Here is a 5,860-nt window from a genome sequence, read left to right on the forward strand (position 1 = left end):
ATTATTCAATTTCTGTGTGTTGAGAATAACTTGCCTCCTTCTTTGGTATACATCAGAAAAGGAGAATGCTATAAGCACATTTACTCTTTTTTTCCTTCTTTTTTTCCCCCCCTCCCGTTCTTCTCCCTTTAAATAAAATATCTTAACCACCTTCTGGTCTTCTGTGACCAGGTGCTATTGAACTGTGATGTGTGAAACAAAGGAAATGTGAGCAGTATCTAATTGGTGAAGGACTCTGGGCTGCTGTGGCAGCTCTGCACAACGAGGTTGGGGTGTTGTCCATCATGCTGTAAGGAAGCAGCGGGCTTTAACCCTTTCCTCCCCACCCACACAGATTCCACCATGCTTCTTCAAGCCTTTAATAAATATCTCCAGGGGTTTTGTGCACTCTGCAAGTGTTCAAAATCTCTTGTTAACACACCTGCTTTTGAGCACAAGCCTTAAAACACTCTCTATGATGTGGAAATCTCTTTGCCAGCATGACCAGCATGTCGAGGGAGGTGAGTCTCTCTCTCTGCTCTTTTTGAGACTCCCCACGGCACTTCCAGGAAGGGTATGGAGCTGCTGGAGTGGTCCAGAGGAGGCCACAGATTTGCTCAGAGGTCTGGGGTCATTCTGCTCTGGAGACAGACTGGGAGAGATGGGGGTGTTCACCTGGAGAAGGCTCCAGGAAGACCTCAGAGCCCTTGCCAGTGCCTAAAAGGGGCTTCAGGAGGGCTGGAGAGGGACTGGGGAGAAGGACATGGAGGGACAGGACAGGAGGAAAGAGCTGCAAACCAACAGAGAGTGTCATTACATTAGATACTGGGAAGGAATTATTTTCTGTGAGATGGTGAGGCCCTGACATGAATTGCCCAGGGAAGTTGTGGATGCCCTGTCCAGGATGATGGTGTTGGATGGGGCTTTGAGAAACCTGACCTAGGGGAAGGTGATCCTACCCATGGAAGTAAATTGTGCCTAAATTCCTTCCAACACAAATTACTGTATTGTATTACATAAATATATATAAAATAAAAAAATATCTATTATATGTATGATTGCATGATTCATGATTCCATGGTTGGCAACACTGCTGTGGATGGGAGAAGCACAAAACACAAAAAACACAAAAGAAAAGGTAAATGTCTGGAACCATAGAAAAAACTGAGTTTCTCTTGTCCTCCCCAAAGATGTTTTTTTCTCCATTGTCTATTTATATGATAAACTTTGGATTTTGATATATACCATAGCCACACAGGGAAGAGAAGCAGCTCAGTTGAAATGAAAAGCAGGGAAGCAATTTGCTGGATCTTGTCATAGAAGATCTTCTGACTTCATGTAGTGCTGAGCTGAGATTTCCTTTACAAGTCTGAAATATCTTTAATATATGCTTGGGAACTTGGATTCATTATCAGAACATGAGACTGCTCTAGCTTGAGAGGTGAGGAAGTTATGAGTGGGTGTTTCCTTCAGGATGGGCAGCTGCAGACATGACCTGAATGAGTCTTACTTATTTTTCTTCAAGTGCCCTTTACTACTCAGAAGACAAATAGCAGAGATTAAAGGATAAGTGATATATGTCCCTGTTTGTCTCTCCTTAGAAATGTAGTTTTGTATTCAGTACTTCCGTTACAAACAGGCAGATTCAGCAATACTTCAGACTAACTTCACTTAATGCAAAGGCCACCAAGTTGTCTCGCACATAATGGACTAAAATGGGAACCTACAATCATCACCTCACCCATAAGGACCCATAATTTTCCTAGGCTGAGGATGAAACCATCAGGCTCTGCAAGTACAGGGAGCAGTGGAATGCATGAGTCTGGGTATCTGGTAAAGAAAAACTGCAGCACTAAAATGACCCATTCCCCAGTCAGACGCCCATAAGCCCTGCTGATAACATGTTTGAGGATGATAAAGTGAACAAAGAAGTCAGATTGGTCATGAGGAAAAAGAAAGGGAACTAGTGAGACAGACAGAAGGTAAGGCTAAAAAACTGACCTAAACAATGAAAGAAGAGTTAATCCAGAGGGACAAAATGGGAGCTAGACAAGTCATCCTCACTGAAGACAAAGACTAGAAATATAAGAAAGTCTTGAAGTTTCAAATTCATTCTAATAAACATCTTCTTTATATGGGTGCAATTTGACCTTCATTCTCTTCTTTAGCACTCTGAATTTGAAATATAAATCAAATCTTTCCTCTACAGATGTGTCTCTGTTTTCAGAGAGGTGCAGACACAGAAGGAAAAGTGCCAGATCTGAGAAAGATGGTTTTATACATGGAAGCTTCTCCTCCAGGAGACCCTCTTGGAAAATTTGACAAGTCAACTGTCAAAAAGGAGGCCCAAAGAGTTTTAGGGAAATTATTCAGCAATTTACCCACCATCCTTGCCAAGCAGACACAAAATTCCATGTCCTGTTCACCACTCATACTGTTCTAGACCCAGAGCAGTATGAGTTATATGAACCTGAGTATTTGTACCAGGACCAGGTCATTTCCACTCAAGATCCTAACTGGTTTTCAGGACCAGGCTGGGTGGGGCTCTGACCAATCTGGTCTAATGGGAGGTGTCCATCCTATGGCAAGGGATTGGAGCTATATCATCTGCAAGGTCCATTCCAACCCAAACCATTCTACGGTTCTGTGCTTCATGATTCCAAGCACACCTGGGAGATGGGCCTGTTCAGCATGGAGAAGAGATGGCTGAGAGGGGACCCCATCCCTGTCTGTCCCTGTGTGCAGGGAGGGGCAGAGCAGGGCCCAGGCTCTGCTCTGGGGGCCCAGCAATGGCACCAGAGCCACGGGCAGGGACTGAGCCCAGGAAGTTCCAGCTGGACATGAGGCAGAACTTCTGTGCTGGGCAGTGACTGAGCCCTGAACAGAGTGACCAGAGAGGTGGAGTCTCCATCACTGGGGGTATTCCAGACCCCTCTGGACCCATCCTGTGTCCTGTGCTCTGGAATGGCCCTGCTGGAACAGGGATGTGGGACCAGATGACCCCACTGTGATGTCTCCTATCTTAACCACCCCGTGGCTCTGTGTGATGTGCCAAGGCACTGTCTCAGACACCACACATCAAGCTTGGCCATTTGTTCTGACAGCAAACAGAAGCAGGAGCACACTCCGAAGATGTGATAAATATTTTTTAGTGTCCCATTACTGCATAGCCATCTGCTATTTATTGCAATTTTTCAGACCATAATACATCTATCTGGTATTTATATAGATGCTGCTTTTGTTTCCATAAGAAGTGTATTGTAACTTAATGTGGCATTAGCTTAATGTTCCATTAAAACAGAGTGCTGGCAAGTGTATGCATGTGCATATGTATATCTAAATTACTATTTTCTTACTGATGTTGAGGCAGTGCTGAGAAGTCATACAGATACTGAACTTCTGCTAGGCAATATTTTCAATACTGAATGAAAATAAGTTGTTTGTACAAAGCCACCCATTTCCCTAGTTAGAGCCCCTCCTACTGTAAGAGGAAATGGATAATTGAGTACAGCAGGAAATAAAGAGACAACAGTTTCATTGTCTGTTCCATTCTTGCTAGTATTATTAACTCATTCCTATTCTTGGCCAAAAAAAAAAAAAAAAAAACAATAAAAAGGAGAAGTCTCTGATCTCATTATGGCTTGGTTTCCCCATGTTTGAAATTATACCAGGCAGAAAATCTAAAGCTGCGTATAATAAATACCAATATACTTGACTTTTATAATATCACAGTTTATCAACAGAGATAAAAGACTGAATTCCCAGAAAAATGCCTTCAGTGTCTGTGAGGCATTTAAACCAGACTAGACTGTAAAGGAGATGCTTGCCTGTTTTAACCACTTCTGAATTTCATAGTAATACAGAAAACTTTGAATGAAGTAAACTAAGCTAAGAGACTGACAAAGGTGTGTCAGGTGCCCAGGAGATGAGAACCTCTCCATAACTCTGCCAAAGCTGTTGGAAGGGCCTCAACTGATGTTTTTTCAGGCCACACATGCTTCTGTTCAGCAGTGTGAGGATTTCAGGTTCCCCAGGGAAGGTGCAAATGCTGCTCTATTGTCAATAACACCCTGTGTGTAGCTCAGACTGCCAGCAGATTTTACAAGTGAGCTGTAGAACATGTCAGGACACTGGGCAGGCTGAGCTTAGTGAGTGTTTCAGACTATAGGATGCCCTGAGCAGTGAATGTGCTAATGTCAAACTAACCTTGAAAATGTGTGTGTTTAAACATGTTAACCAGAGCAAGGCCTGCAGAAATGCCACAAAATATCGAAGGAGAATAAGAGTGTGTAAATGCAGTCTGAGAGTTTCTTTCCTTATGGAAACAGGGCTGTTTTTTCTTGTTTTGTTTTGGTTTTGTTTTTTTTCACAGCCCTCAAGGTCTTTTACCAAGCCAAAGAGATGGTGGTTCATTGCATTGATTTACCACTCACTGAGGAATGCTGCCAGTTTGACTTTTCCTTTTCACTCCAGGGCTGACTTCTTTATTGAGTTAACAAATGCATAAAACTAGGATAATACATCCATGAATCAGTCCCATAAATGTAGCTTAGTACAGGGCAAGGCTCATTCTAGTGGTACTGATCCTCCACAGCACTACAGACATCTGCTGTTCTTTCCCCAGGAAGTCCCCTTTCTATTTCTTTTTTCATGTGTAGACATTGGATCTTGGCAACCTGAGGCTCATCCCTCCCTTTCTCCATGTGCAATATCTCATGGCATGGGGTCATATTTTTGTATCAGGGCTCTGGAACCCTCACACCTCAGGTTGTGGTGGTCTGTCACACAGCACTTATGGGACCAAAATAGTCTTGGTGGCTTTAAGACCCATCAAAATCCTGTAACACAACAGTGTCAGCATGATTTGGGGGTCCCATATGGAAATTAGGGAGGCAATTTTGCATATGGGAGACTTAGAAGAGTTTGGGTTCAAAAGGACCTTAAAGACCACCTAATTTCAGCTTCCTTGTCATGGACAGCAGCACTTCCCACTAGGTCAGGTTACTCAGCTCCTCCATCCAACCTGGCCTTGAACACTTCCAGAATGGAGATAAAACCTCATCTCTGTGCACAAAGCACTGCTCCACACCAGGTGCTGATGGGCTGTTGTACTGGTGAGCTGCAGCTCTGAACAACTCTGCAAATAAAACTCTCATTACAGGATGGCAGGACTTTTGTTTTGCCTGGAGACATGCTGCAAGGCAACTATTTTTAAAGCCCACTTAGGAAGATGGTGAATTTATTTGTGTACATGGTAATGAAAATTAAATTTAAAAAAAAAATAAAAAAGCATATCACATCATTTTTAAGCAAAAAGTAATCCATTTTCAATCTCATTTTTCTGTGCCAGCTCTGTAAATATGAGTTTCATAGATATAAAAAGAAAGTTGATGATTAACCTGGAGATTAGTTGCTGCTACAGGGGTGATATCTCCAGGCAAGGGAAGATCAGATTTCCACAGTGCTCTGCTGTGCTGCACGTCATGTAAGAGACAGCCTCTCCTTTGGGCAGCTGAAACACGGAAACTTTTCCCAAGGGGAAACAGGAAAATGCAGGAAGGACAGCAGGAAGTCACAACAGACCAGTGCAAGGGATACAGCCTCAGAGCAGGGTTTGTCTCATAAAGACACTGTGGTTCTTCCTGAGTGCACAGAACTGAAGATAAAACTTATGTCTCACATCCTCAAATGGAGCAGAGAAACAGGGGATGCTCCATCTCTGACTGGGGAAAAATTCTCCTGATTCATGTTGTGGAAACAAACTTTTTGTGCAGGACTATCCTGAAAGGAACAGGGAGAGCTGATAGGGAGGGAGAGTCAAGAGAGGGTGTGGGGAAGAACCGGAGAAGGAGAAAGGAGAAAGGAGAAAGGAGAAAGGGGA

The sequence above is a fragment of the Parus major genome, chromosome Z (assembly GCF_001522545.3).
Source record: "Parus major isolate Abel chromosome Z, Parus_major1.1, whole genome shotgun sequence".
NCBI classification, from domain to species: Eukaryota; Metazoa; Chordata; class Aves; order Passeriformes; family Paridae; genus Parus; species Parus major.